Genomic DNA, 16,009 nt, shown 5'->3' on the forward strand with positions numbered 1-16,009 from the left:
GTCATGCAGATAAATGCATTGAGGAAGTTAATTGAAAAAGGTACTGATGCTGACATCCTGAGAGCCAGAAACAGTTAACAATTTGCCCAGGGCCTTAAAGAGAATGAGAAAGTGGTTGTGAAACAGGGTTGTGCCTATCTAATGCAAGGTATAGGTGCCATTTCATGGCTTCTGGAGTCTGGCAGTGAGATATTGTGAACACTGACTCATGGACTGCTGACTCAAGAAGCCCACTGACTCAAAAAATAATAGAAAGATTGACCACGTGGCCTAATTACTATGAGAAGCAAGAGAATTATTTAACAAATACATAGTAACATACAAATTTTAAGAGAACTAAGTAACTTGTAGCAAACTAAATGTCATTTTTTTTGTGTTCTAAAATGTATCAATATTGTGAACTTTTGAGAATTTGTGTGCTTGATTTCTGGAAAACCTTCCACCTTGCACCCTGTTCAGAATCAACAATGTAGCTGAGAGGAATGACGGGTTTGTCTTTACAAACAAGCTGTGGGTCTGCTGATAAGATGCAGCTATCAGTGAGAGACAACAGAAACAGTGGGATGGATTCCACTGAAAGATCAAAGAGGCACTGAAAGAGTATCATGAATTCCACAAAAGTTAAGAATTAAGAAGGGATTATGCATTGGGAGGGGGAAAAGGTATCCCAGGTGTCAGGCATTCCGGGAAGCCTGTACCTCTCAAGTACCTCAGCCTATGGGGAAAGAGAGAAGGGACAAGCGGCCAGGAATGAAGATAAAAAGGAGGCTGTGCCCTCCAAAAATTTGAGAGACCCCAGGGGAATGCCCCATGGCCTCTCCCTTTATTCGAATAAAGAAAAAGGACTCCTCTGTCTCCTTTTTGGACATAAACCTCTGGTGTTCGTGGATTAATTTTCCTGACATAGCCTATCTAAACTAGGCCCCCTGCCCACATTTAGAGTCCCTAAATTGGCAACAGTGCCACACTAAACTCAAAGATATTAAGCAGACACAGGCCATCTGTGAGCTTTGGGTGATGACATGTAATTTCACTAAAAATGTTGGTTTGACAACAGTCTGGTTATGTAAATAATGAATTATAATTTGTTTTTCATACTTTTTTTTTTTTTTTTCTCAATACAAGTACGTGTTAACCTCTTAAATGCTGTTCTCTGATGGGTGCATGTGTCAGGGGGAGAAGAAGTCACTAAGCATTTCATCCCATACTGTGGCTAAAATACATTACTGACAATCATATCTAACTCAAATCTCAAAAACAATAACTTGAGTTGTGTACTTTAGCAGGTTAGTTCTATTCTAAGCATATTTCTTAACCCTAAATCCATTGTCAGTGCAGATGACCAGACATTCTTGAAAAGTTATTGAGAGGAAGAAATACAAACATCCTAATGATTGTTTAATTTGGGCTTTCTGATCACTATTTGGCAGCTTTTAATTGATTCTGCTTGTGCTTTATGGACAACAGACAGGGACTTTGAGAGATTTCAGGCTGTCAGAAAGCAGCCTATGTCATATCCAAACAGTAGCTATTATGTGAGGAATTTAGGGATACACAACACCTCTCATTCTGGACATTTATCTCCTCTGCCCTTCTTTGGGAGTTGTTGCATTGACATATTTACGTCTACTTATTGGTCCAGTACCCTTTTTCTAGTAGACACAATTAAGCAAAGATAAATACCTTGCATTTGCAACAACACCTGTGTAGTTCTTTGTTAGCAGAAGAATGAGCTCCGTAGGCTTGGATTTTCCCTGCTTCCAGAAGGTTTTGTTTATTTGCAGTACAGCCCTGTCCAGCTTAGGAATTATGTTGTTACCATTGCTGGTAAGAGGCTTGGTGCCAGTTATGCTGATCGCACGAGCTTTTGGACCTGTTAGGCTTTATTCTGGGCTTGGCCTGTTCATGGACCTGTTTCAGCTGCTTTAGCTGTAACACCAGCTGTGTAATGACCAGGTAACTATTACCTTTCCTGGTTTGATTTTTTGTTTAGCCTTGTGTGGAATAACAGTAATTGCTGTTATATGTTTGTAGCTACTAGGCCACAATAATAAGGACTTTTTCTGGATAAAGTAATGAAATATATGTAGCCTTAGAACAAAATGCAGACCATAAAGATACAGCTATGGGATCATAGCAGAAATCTACAATGTACAGGTGAGAGTGATAGCCACGGAGCTATGAACAACTGGTAAATGCCCAGCAGCTGTTCGGGAGCAGAATGTTGCCTTGGACCTGGGCAAAACCAGTTTTAGGGATAAAAAAGTGAGGAAAGGGCAAGTATCCAACCTAAGCAACACAGACTGTAGTAAATCTGAGCACAACGGGGAGTTGCTAACCAGAGGGAGGAAAAACAGCAAGGTGAATCACATTAGCAATGGTATTTAAAATTATACAAAACATGTTATAGTGACAAAGAAAAAACCCTCAGCATTGTATCAGTGGTGCAGAAGGACTTGCTATTCAAAATGCTTTGAGTGTAACAAACTGATGTGTATTCAAGCAAATCAGAAGGTAATTCAGATGCAACAAATTAGTAACAGTATTTGAGCTTTGCACATAAAGTAGGATGTTGTTTTGTACTGAAGACACTGAGTTAAAAAGTCACAGTTTTATGCTACAGCATGAGTGGTCTTTTTCATTGTTTTAATTTCCTTTATAAAGGTTCTGACAGCACAAAGTATGCTATGTAAAGCTGGTACCAGATTTAAAAGAGACTGGATAGTAAAAATTATTTGAGGGATGGAAAAAATACTGTTGCTTTTTCAAGTTGTATATCTATCCTAACTTTTTCCTCCTTGAAACTAGGATTGAATACAAGTTGAAGTAGTCTGTGCAGATTTTCACAGTGCTATTCTGATTTACACCATGTTCCATGGTTAAAGGGGAAAATCTAGACATTTCACCCACTGATGGCACAAGAAAATAAAATTGGTCTGAATAACAAAAGAACACTTTATTTTACATGTGTAAATATTTGGATTTGTAATGTTTAGAGTGTAAAGTTCTTGTTCTAGCAAAATTTTCTGTACAGATTTTATGAATTTCATAGAATTAAACCTGAACTTTACAAAATTCATGGAGGAAGTTATTTCAAATCCCCCAGATGTTTCAAATTACTTCCTAACAGTTTTGTTAGGGCCTTATGCACTTATTCCTCCATGTGCTGTGAACAGCATGTATATGTTAATTTGAGTTTACACATGGCTTGCAGGTACACCAGAAAAAAGGTTGTGCAGGAATGTGTTGAGAAATTTCTATTTTCTGTCAGCAGAGAATGTTATTCTTTGAGTCCATAACATAGGAGTTTTCTGTGTGAGTCTGTATGAGAAACAGAGATATGTCACAGGTCTAAAGCTTCTGGTTAAGAAGTTAAGAGTCAAGATGGCCTTGTAGGCTGGTGCTTATGGGATCAGATACTTGAATTAATGTATTGAGATGAGGAAGACTGTTTACTATCACAGTCTTTACCATTTTCTGTTCAAAGTCTTCGTAAGAATTTAGTGAAAGCTTTGAGAATTGCTTGTCTATGCTAGAAAATGGTTTCCTTTAGTTTTGTGTTTCAGAGTTGCAATTTGTTCTTTAGCTGTACTATTGCACTGTCCTTACATAGTTCCAGTTTGAATGCTCAGCCTTCACTAAATTGTGTTTGTATACTAAAGGATACAGCTTTTAGGCACAGCATTGTTAACTGGAAATTTGGATGAAGACATGCAATGTTAAATTATGTATTTAAACAGCTAGAATTGGAATGATTTCATAAGTGTTTGCCCAATGCTTTTTTAGATACAGACTCTTACTACATTGTGCTAGACTCTCCTCTGCACCTAAATGAAGCTAGAATTTTGTAAGAGAAAGGATAAAATTTAAAGTCATGAATAAAATTAATGATTCAGGTCAGCAGAAGAAACCCCAAATGCAGACTGTCAAATTCTAATAGACATATACGCTTATTGTGTTTCTGTAAAACCAGATGTGGAAGATGGTCAGGGGAATATATAATTAGCCAACTGTATTGTTTGCTGTGGTTGTGTGTGGATGAGATGGGCAGTCAGCAGGGGATTTCCCCTTTTTTTTCTATTTTCTTTTACCTAGGCTCCTAAATTGCAATCCCTCTTGTGAGGTGCCCCTGTCCAGGGAGGCAAAGATTTAGTTTCAGATAAGCATTGTTAAAGTGAGAGGTGTGGGCAAGAGGGAATTCTATCCTCTGCCTCAGGATATGTGCCCTGTGAGCCCAGGAAGAGCTGCCCCACTCCAGACCCTTCATGGGGTGTCAGCCCAGGGAGTTCTGACTGGGTTTGAGCCCCTGGGGTTTCTCCCTTGCTGTGTTCCTGGTGGTCCCTGACCCTGAACTCCACCCTGGGTCTATCCCTCAAAACCCATCACCCTGCCTCTGTTTGGGGCTCTCTGTCTCTGGATCTGAGTTTGTTCCTGTGCTGAATAAATGGTTCCATGAACAGAAGCCCGCCTCCTTGGTGTACCATGCTGGTTCCTGGTAACTGTAGCTTCTCTGGACATGATCCTGCAGCTGAGGAATGCATCACCCTCTGAAAATGTAAACAAAAAATAGTTGTTTTTTTTTTTTATGCTGTGGTCTTTTTATAACTTTCTTCTATTAAAAAGAAGTGAATGGCCCTTGTGGGAATCAAAGCCATGACCTTGGCATTATCAGCACCATGCTCTTACCAACTGAGCTAATCTCAGGGTCACACTATGAACTATGTTTAAAAATTCAAACCAGATTCTATGCTTTGCAGTAGATGTATTCACAAATAAATTCTAGTCTTTTAAGCTGAAGTATTCCAAACATATTTTGCACAACACTGTGGCACACTGTAAATATCTCTTTAAGGTATTAGGTTTTATAAACTTAAAAGAAAAAATAATTTTAAGATTAAATATTTTTACAGGGACCTAGATCTCAGCATTTTCCTAGGAGAAAAATCACAATTTTTTCATATAATAGAATGAAATCTAGACCAATTTTATCAGTAACTCTTCACACCCACTTTTTTTTCTTTGTAGGTTTTGAGGGATTGGAGTGCTTGGGAACACAATGTTTCTTGTGAATTATTTTTAGTATATTTCTGTATTTTGAAGTTCTGTGATAGCATTTAGAAGTATTAACTGTGGACTAATCTTACATATTTTAAGAGCTATTTGTTTCTGTAACATGTTCATGGCATTTCAAAATGGTGACCTACATATTCAAATGTATTGCTATGATAATTATTGATAATATATTCGAAGAATTTCTATTTCATTTTTCATATATCCCTTGAAATTTTTACTAACTACAGTATATGCTTATACTGCTGACTATGGGAAGTTATGATTTTAAAGGTATTTAGAAGTTACAGCTTTAGAAGGCTTTGTCAAAATGGTCCTCTTAGATGGATATAGATGCAACCTTCTAGGAATAAAAATGCTTTTAAAATTAAATATTCTCTGGCCTCAGTGTCCTGGGAACATTTCTCAGGTACTGGATTGGATCTGAAAAAGTGCTATAACTGCAATTTAAGAGAATTCCAAGGAGCCTGAAGATGAAAAAATTCAAGAAGAAACACTAAAATAAATCTGCATCTTGATTATTTGGTTAATAGAGTCTTTATGTGTTTGTTACTTTGTTTTTTATCTCAATTTTATGTGACAACTGATTGGCCAGTTGCAGTTGACTTCAGCAGAGCTGTGACATTACACTGAATTTGTCAGAGCTCTTCTCAAAAGCAGTGGAGCTCAGCAGCCAGTTTCTACACTATTAGAAATGAGAGCCTGAAATGAGACAGATTTCAGTCTATTCCTGTGATGTACACAGGTTTTTGGTCATTATACTGATAGTCTCTAAACAGAAATGTTTGTTGCAGTGTTCATATGTATGGGATAAAGCATTCAGAGGAAAAAGAAGCTGATACCTGTTGAATCTGTGCATGGTAAGCTCAATAACATTTTTTTAAAGGAGAAAGAGGGTTCTAATGCTATAGTATGCATGGTCCACATTAAATAGGGTTGGATTTCTTGTTTTTTTTTGTTCCTGGTTGAGTAGGAAATATCTCTGCCTTTCCAGTGTTCCATGTGTGCTATGATCCCCTGCAGACTGCAAAACTTACTACTTAAATAGAAAGTTATGGTAAAGTTTGTTCAATACATTACCCTGAAAAAGTATAAAATTAACACAAGTGACACCTACACAAGACAAAACTAAGAAATTTTAAAGCTTTAGCAGGAAAGGATAAAATAGAAATTCTTTTAAATAACTGAGAAAAGTTTTTGAGAGGTTTTTTGTATGCTTATAAATGTGAACTATTTGGGAGAACCACATAGAATGTGCCTGGAGAAAATGGGCAAAGAAGGATATGTAATATTAATAGTTATCCAAGAGCACTTCGTGATGACTTCTTTTGGATAATTCATTGCAAGAACTGTGTCAGTAGTGCTGTGTGCTCATCCATGAAGTACTAAAAGCTTTGTAGTTGTGGCAAGGAAAAATTCCCATATGTGAAAATGATCATTGAAGGAAGAATTAATTTGCATTACTGAAAGAATGTTAAGATTCTGAACATAACATTTCAAAATCAACTGTCTCAGCTTCAATTTACAAGTTCTGTCTCTGGTAGTCAAGGGTATGACAAGCACCAACTTGCTTTATGAACTTACTCTTGGATACCTATCCTGTATTTCTTTCTTCAGTCTGTGGTATCTGATAAAAAATTATCACTTTTTTCTCAAAGAAGTATTTTTAATCGGGGAATAACGGAATTGCTGGCCTAGCAATCACTCAAAATTTTGGGTGAGTTTTTAACCATCCTAATTTGGAACAGATTTAGAGATTTAAGCATCTCAAGGCCAAATCTTACCAGGTATTACCAATAAAGTTGTAGAACTAATTGATGGAGCTTTTTCTCCAGTGAAAACTTAGAGCAGCTTTGATCCGTCAGTCTGTGGAGATTCTTACCTGGTGGCAAATCTTGATGCTCAGATATGTCATTGACTGTAGGCTGAATGATTTGCAAGTGTGTGGCATTTAAAAGGAAAATCAAGAAGGTAGTCTTCCAGTAAAAGTTGTGTTAAAGCACTTACCATTGCTACAGAAGACATTCTGCTTTTGGAACTCTGCATTTTCTGCTGAAACCCTAAATCTGATAATCCTGAATTGGATCTGTTGAGGCTTTTGCAGGCGTGCTTAGCTTACAGCCTCTTTACAGAGCATGCTGACCCTAACAGTAGGCTGCCAAAGAAAACAAGGTGATAAGTATTCCTGCTTGTTGAGCAAGAAGAAGAATCAAACAAAGGTCTGCAAGCATCTAGTAATTTGCTTTAAGATAAGGATAGTAACGTGTTTAGAGAAGAACGAAAACAGTGTTATAAACTAGAGCTATAAGTTTGTATTCTATTTTTAGATGCTTGGCAAAAACTATATAAGTAATGCAAGAGCAAGAAATAAAGGTCTCAGTTCCACATCACATTGGTGTGCTGTCTGATTCTTGCCTTAAGATTGGACTTAACATGGATCATCAGGAAAAATTCATGTAACCTTATGAAACCTCAACATGTAAAATATTTGATTTTGGCCAAAAAGGCAGTGAAACAATCAAACTCTCTATCATGACTTTATTACTGTAGATTTTAAAAATATTTCTTATTATCAAAAAATCTGGTGTTCACTGCATAGCCTGAGGTGCTGGTGCCCCACTCATGCTTACAGCATAAAGCACCTTAAATGACTCTTCTCCTTCTTCCTCTAAAGTTTATGTTGAACAGTTTTAATAGTTCTCCGAATGAAGCATGTCACACTTATCATGAACCTCATTCCCAGAGACTACTGAGATCACTGAAAAGATGTTCTCTTAGCCTTAGATGTTAGGTAGGCTAAGTTGGTCTAGCAGTTACTTTCTTGAGCATTTAAAGGGTATGTCAGATCTTTGTGAAGAAATAATTTTGTGCTGAAATGTCTGCACAATGTTCTATTTTTTTCCTTTTGACCACCGTGATATCTGTGAAATGTCCATCATCAGGGAGTGGCATCCTCTGTAACAACTGGAAGCAGCAAATTTTTTTCACTTCAGAAATATTTCAGATCAGTAGAAAATCTATATTACACCAAAGGAGTTAGAAGGTAATGGTGACATTTTTGTATCACACAGAAGGCAAATAGAATATTTTAATGAACACGCCTCTTAAATAAATTTCTTGCAGTGTTTCAGCTACAGTGAACCAATAATGCAATACAGCAGAAAATAAGCTGATATGTGTTGCTGTGAATATATGTTTCTATAATTTCCTTTATGTTATGCCCTTAGGGTTATTTTATGTTCAGGAGTTTTCAATACAGACATTACTTAAAATTCATCTCTTAAACTATAATGTCACTTACCCTCTGTCCAATAAATCTGACTTAATCATGGGATAAACCCTACATCTCTTGCCTGGGATTACTAATAATAGCTCTTCCTTAAAATAATGCTGGAGTGGGTAAAGAATCTATTTGAATTATTCTGTGCACGATCTGCAAGAATAAAGGATGCTGTTTTTCAAGCATTTGTTTTCCATAACAGATAATGAGATGTCTTCTTGAAGCTAGGGATTACAAGGCATAGAAGTGCCAGCAGTCATTAACTGGAAGTGAGTTCATTTTCTCCAACTAAAGAAAATCAAAATGGGTAATATACCTCTTATGCATCATTAAATTGACCTCTGGGGGTGGATGCTTGATGGAGTGACACACTTCACACTTAAGAGAGAAGTAGCAATATGTTCATTGATATAAACCAGCAATTTAATAAATTTTGATATTAAATGCTACAGTGGTTGAACAAGATTTGAGAACAAGGTGTATATATATATGAATATATATACACACACTTGACTATTTACTTGACTATTTCAAGTATATATACTTGACTATTTACTGCATAGAGGACTGGGTCAGACAAAACTGTCAGGGAAACCCTTCCACAGAGTTCTGAGTTTCAGAAAGGACATCCTTATGTTCTAAACTCCCCCTAAGAGGAAAGTTTAGTTGCAGCTGGATCCAGATTTAGTCCTAAACATGGTCAGTGTTTTATGTGTAAAATATTATATATACACAGTCAATCCTTTCTGTCAGCAAAGATTTCAGTACGAATTACTCACCAAGTATCTGCTTTGTTAAAGAATCTTTCAGTCTAAAGAATTAACCTTGAGAAGCATCTCTACTCAAAGGGAGGTTGTGGCACATAGCCCTTTGCCATGCAGGAGAGCTCAGCAGGCCCTGGGCTGTCCAGTATTTATAGGGTAAAATAATTGACTTAAAGTCATATTTGCATATCAACTATAGATGTTAATTTCTTCCAAACTTGGCTTGAGTCAAACCATTCATTGACTAGCACTATCTTTAGGCAGGTGTGTTGCTGATATTAGCTCTTGGCTCTTGGGCTGTTATCTGTCTCCTGCAAATCCACAATGAGTCAGCTACAGCCAAAAGGACCAGACACGATAGCCACTGGCACTGGTGGCTAGCACTTAAGTAGGCTTGTGGGAAGTAAAGTACAGGTTGGGATCATGTCTTGTGGACTGGAGAGCCAGGCATCACAGGATGTATGGCACCAGTGGATATTTTTTGAAGTGCTTCTGTTATAAGAGAAACTTGCCCTAGCATAAGTATTACAGATCTATATCTTTGCCTCTTATAACTTCCATTTTCTATGGATTGCAAGATTTATTAGAGAGGAGACAACAAAAGCAATTTTGATGAAGAAGAGTTCCTACCAAAATTAAGTCAAAATTAATCTTTACAAGTGATCTACTTACAAGAACATAAAGAGTTATACAAATGTTTAATGCTTCAGCATTTTAATCCTGTGCTGCTTTAGTAGCTGGAAGTCATCCTGGTTTGCCTGGTTTAAGGAAGAGTTGGAGACCGTAGGAGAAGAGATTACAGTCGACCTTAACCCTGATGAGTCACAGCTATATCCAGTAAAGGTAAGTGTGATTAAAGGGGTGGGTTGGCTGGTCAAGAGAGGATCTTGAGGAACTATCCTTAGGAGGGATGTATTGAAGAAATGACCAAGAAGGGCTGGAGGACTGGCCAACATGGGAGAGAGAATCACTGCTATGAGGTCAGTCTGGGTCTGCAGTTAGAGCCTGTTGTTGGAACCTGCATTCATAATCTAGCTAGGTAAAAGCCTGCATTCAGAGTCTGCAAACAAATACATGCAGTCATAGCCTAGCAGGAAATAACCAGCAGTCAGTCTGAAAGAGAAACCTACAGTAGGTGCTTGCTGCAGCCAGAGTCAGTGAACAGTTGGACTCAGAATAACAGAACTGTAAAGAGGAATAAACCAGGACCCTTTTCCTACTATGACAAACAAGAGGTCTGTGTCTTGGCTCATTTCTACCTCTAATGAGAGAGCTGCTACAGAAGAGACAATTTCACTTCTATAGTCTTGCTGACCAAGATTTCCTCCACAAGCACAAGTAGGAAGGCTGAAAGGGGACCCTTATCTGAAAATAAAGAGGATATAGTTACCTTTAATAGCTCATGTTCTCGAGAGAAAGTTTGTATTACTTCACTTTGAAATATGCTACTGTGTGAAGAGGAACAATATGTTAGTGTTCTCAACTAAGCTGGCCTTGTTAGGATTTTTATGAACAAGTTCTGCTAGTGTTCAGTCTGTAAGATCAATTTCAACAAAATCATAATGCTAAAGGAACTTCAATTTATTAAGGGGTGCATAGTTAGCATTTTTGATGTTTAACAATAAATGGATACATTATGCCAATTTTCTCTCTAACACTGAGGTTTACTGAACTATTGCAACATCTGGTTTATTTTAAATGAAGGCAAATTTCATTTGTTCTGATTATGTCCCATTATGCCAGGCAGTTCCTACATAAAATTGTTAGGGTTTTGTTTTCTCGGATTTTTTTATTGCATTCCTTTACTGATGTCCATACAACTTTTTCCTACAGTCCAGCAATGTACCCTTCAATATCTTATCCTTGCTAAACATATATCCTTGTCACTATCTGTGTGCTCTTTAACTGAAGCAAAGTTTCATGCAGACTGATGTTGTGTTCTGTGCTGCTAATGGAACTTTAGTCCAGATAGAACCAGAGAATCATGGAGGTTGGAAAAGACCTTAAAGATTGTCAAGTCCAACCATTAACCCAACACTGCCAAGTTCACCACTAAACCATGTCCTCCCTGAATTCTACATTTACCCATCTTGTAAGTACCTCCAGGGATGGTGGAACTCATCCAGTTCCCTGGGAAACCCATTCTAAAGTTTGGCAGCCCTTCCACTAAAGCAGTTTTTCCCAATATCCAGTCTAAACCTTCCCTGGTAAAAAGGGAGGCCTTTTCCTCTTGTCCTATAACTTTTCACTTGGAAGACGAGACTGACCCTCACCCTGGTGGTCAATGCTTTTCCTACTGCAGCAAGGGATAAGGTTGGGCACTTTTTCTTTGAGAAAGCAGTGTTGACTGATGTCCAACTAAGTGTCCACCAGGCACCCAAGTCCTATTCTGTGCTTCAGCTTTCCAGACAGTCAGCCTGTAGCTTATTCTGGTACAAGGGGTTACTCTTTACCAGGTACAAGTCTTAGCTCTTTCCCTAGGTTAACTTTATGAGGTTCCTGTCAGCCATTTTCTCCAGGTTCAAGATACCCCCTGGATAGCAGCACAGCACTCTGGCATGTCAGCCACTCATCCCAGACATCTGCAGACTTGCTGAGTGTTTGTTCTGTTCCATCAAGATCGGGAACGAAGGTGTTGAACAGAATTGGACCCAGTACTCCAGGGTACATCTCTAATTCCTCATGATTTATAAAACTGTGGTTCTAATTGTCTGTTGTATGACAGCACCGTTATTCCAGGATTTTACCCTTCTAAAGTCATAGATCTTTAAAGTACTAAAGAGACTTTTTCACCAATTTACTGAAGTAGATTGATTTTCTGTCTGTAGGAGCAAGCTGCTTAGTATGATAGAGGTCCTCCTTTGCCTGGTCTCTGAAATTTTTTTTAAAAATGTGGCACATGAAAAAAGGGTGGGCTTTTAAAATTAATTTTGATAGCAGTTACTATTAACAGTTAATTGATCATTAGGCATGTTTTTCAGTTGATTTTTTTGCAGCCCTTATAATGAAAAATACCTGAGAAACAATTGCTTACATTTAGTATACTCCACCTGAAATCCAGTTCTTTAATATTCAAAATTGATATAGGGATGTCTATTTTCATGAATGATGAAATATAATAAGATGTAAAATATTTCTATGTGTAGGTAGAATATGTATACTTCATACAGTACTAGAGAAAAAATAGTATCATTTAGCAGACTGCCTTTGTTGTGTTGCTACTTAGTTACTTTGCACACCTTACAAATTTGGTGAAAAACTCTACTGTCAGACAGGTATTCTGACAAAAAGTCATGTTTCTGCTGAAATGAATACATTTTGAAAACATGTAAGGTTTGATTATATATGATTGTCTACCCATATACGTAAAATCTAAAATATAAATTCAAAATGGAATGTTTATTTGAATTTTGATATGAGAATAAAAACCTTCAAAAGTTAAGAATGAATTTATTTAATCATAGTGAATGTTCAAAAAATGAAAAATCATATTTTTAAACTGTATGTTAAAATAGGGATGAACCCATAGAAATTCTTAAACTGTTAAATTTTGTTCTTATCTAGCACTACTAAACAAGTTTTTTTATACTGTTGGAACTCTGTATACATGCAAAAATGTCTTATGATTAGGTTGATTGCCTTAGGGGAAAAAGAATGAGTATTGGGTTCAGCAGCTATAATCAAATGCTTTCTGCTTTCAAATTTCGTGTGTGTGTGTATGAGTGTGATAATGTTGCTTAGCATATGGATCTGGAGAAAATAATTTGAAGTTGTGTGAATTGTAACATTTCTTTCCATTTAATTCCAACTCCCTTAAAATGTGCTGAAAAATGCTGTAGCAAGACTTTCAAGTGAAAAACAAATCTGATTTTTTTTTCAAAAAATTATGTTTATACTCTTGTCGGTTACCTATTATGTAAATGATGAGATACTAGATATTGAGTTAAGTAAATACCTTTTCCTCTTGAGCTTTGTAATGAAGAAAATCTATTGTCCTCTACATTGCTCTTCCAAATAAGTCTGAAACCATTACCTTTCATAAAGTATTGTGCCTTGTTTTAATGTCTTAATAGAATAAATAATGTCATTCACAGTGCAGAAGTACCCGGTATTCTGAAGAAAGATTTAGTCAAATTGTATATACCCTTGAGTAATAATACAACAATCACTTCAATAAAGATGACTTCTGTTTATTTATCAGAGTATAAACTTCCACGGGGCTATGTAATTCATTCACTGAACTGCATTTTATATTGAGAGCAACCTGAGGGATCAAATGGATTATGCAGTTGTCAGAGATTTTATTTTTATTGTAGATTAATGCTAAGTCAAACTTCTTCCAAAATGTGGAGTACCTCCACAATGAGGGTATTTGGAAACTCTCTAGAAACTTGGAGAGGTGCCTTCTGCTGTTGGGCTGCTTGAGCTTATATTAATGGTCCTGGGCTAGTGAAAGTGTATAAGGAATGTAAGGCTGTACAGAAATAATATGTATATATATTTATAAATACAAATATATATATATTTTTAAAATGTAAACAGCCTGTTTATCTGCTTTTACTTCTGCATTAGCTGCTTTTGTATTTCATTTCTAAGTGATAAATCTTCATTTTGAGTGTAGGAAGGCAATAGGTAGCCTTAGAAGTTATGATTAAAAGATTAAGAGAATTCTGTTTTTCTGCCATTTATTATAGTAGAATCTCCTAAGGATTCACAAAAAAAAAAAAAAAAAAAAAAAAAAAAAGGAAACAAAAAACTACCAGCCAACCAAAAAAACAAAGTAAAAAGAAAAACATACCCAAAACCAACAGCAAAATAGTTGTTATGAATTTTTTTCTTCCCGTGGGAAGAAAGGGCAACTTAGCTTATATGCCTGACACCCTGCCTATGTAACAAGGAAAGGTGAACCAAAGTGCAATTTTAATACATATGTTCTCTTGGTATTTTGATGTAGAGTACAACATTGTCACACACTGTGTTTTCTATTTATCCCTTTAAAAGACGGGAGATTAATTAATTTGGGAAACTTAAGTTCAGCCACACACTGTTCACATTCTTTAGTTGTTGTTGTTAAGTACTTGACTTCTCTGTAAAGGCAGTAATGTGTTCTGCTTAAATTCTATTACAAGTCCTAGGGCAAGCCCTTTCTGTAAGTTCAGAAGCTTTTCCTTTCTTTTTGTAAATGGAGTTCTCTTCAGAATACACATTTTATAGGCATGAAAGGAGACCTGTAGAGCACTGACTGTCAGCTTTATGAATAGTTTTTCAGAATAGTGGTTTCATTAAATTATTGCCAAAGTAGGGAAGAATTTTTTTTGTTTCCCCCTGCAGCTCTTTAATTAATTTTATAAATCCTAGATAAAATACAAAGAACCTTCCTAATATTCATTGTGAAGTTCTTCAGAGGTACAGTAACAGCTTACCCTCTGGAGAATTTGCATAAGGCATGTAAGCCCAACATCATGCCCCTGGTTTGCTTGAGCTGCATCAAAGTGTAGCTTAGTCTTTTTACATGCCTGGTCATTAGACAAGCCTTCTGTGCATTTCTTCTACACTGTATTATGCTTGGAGGCCTTGAAAGGTACTTTTTGAGGCTTATACTAGTGCATCTGTTTGTGTCTGGCTACACCACAATCCCTCCTCCTCATTTATGTTTGTTACACTTACAAGATGGTGAATGAATTTTAAATATTTTTCCATTGTCCTTGGAGAAAGGTATTGGGTATGTCTCAACCTGGTTGTATCTAATTTAGATATTGGTCTTCTAAACAGTCAATATTATATTCTTATCTTGGTGAAAATCTTCCATGCTATATGATATAAGCCGATAAATCTTCAGCCCCACATGTTTTGTCTAGTGTGTATTATCTTTTTTCTGAACATTTGAATGTGTTAGACATCATACAGAACATTTGGAGAAAAGAAAACAGTGCAGTGTCATTAATTTTTTTCCAAATGTCTCACTGTGCTTTTTCTCTTCTTGGAACACTATGTTAACAAACTGATTTATGATTGTAGTTTAATGAAAAAACTTAATTAGTCACTTCAAAAGTCCTTGCAAAAGTCAGGAAGCCCAAGACATCAATCATTATAACTTCATAAATCATTAAATTTCATTTGGTTCAGGGGAATCACAGATTTTCCTGTACTGCAGAGCTTTGCCCCACATTATCTTTAATAATATTCTTCTGCATACTTCCCTTCTGCTACAGATTTTATCATTTCAACAACTGCAAATCCTTAAGAGAAAAGATTTTATTTATTGGAGATGAGTCACTGGGAGACCAAAGAATTTAAATAATTTTCTCATAATTACAAAGTATAACAAAGATTTCTTTTAAGTACTTCTTTGACTAACTGTCATTTTCTAATCACTGTAAGTATTTTCAACAGAAATCAAAGGGCTTGGAATTCATAACACATGAGAACATGGATTTTTAACATTAGTATTAATCATGTGTCTAAAAGTTAAAGACGGAACAGATGATGTAAAAAGAATAAACAAGGCAGGGGATTTTGGGATATACAAAGTCTTGACAGGACTTACAAGGATGTCAGAATTGGATGACAGGATCCTCAGAAGGATGACAGAAACCAGCTTTCTGTTCTGTCAATGATGTTAACAAAGTTAATCCTAACTGTTCATTTCATGATGCCTGTTCACCCTATGACAGCTGTTTTAACAGAGGATCAGCTGTAGTGGTGGTCTGCGAGTCTAAAATTATTCTCGTGTTAGTGACCGTGGAACTTAATACCAAGACGTGAATAGAAAATACTTAATAGTTAGATCACAGTTCTTTTTGAGGATTACTTTGCCCATTTTTGTAGTAATATATGATCTATTAATGAGCAGGACTATCTTCCAGTGTAATAATAATAACAAAGATGGATGCAT

The sequence above is a fragment of the Cyanistes caeruleus genome, chromosome 1 (genome assembly GCF_971803275.1).
Source record: "Cyanistes caeruleus chromosome 1, bCyaCae1.hap1.1, whole genome shotgun sequence".
NCBI lineage: Eukaryota > Metazoa > Chordata > Aves > Passeriformes > Paridae > Cyanistes > Cyanistes caeruleus.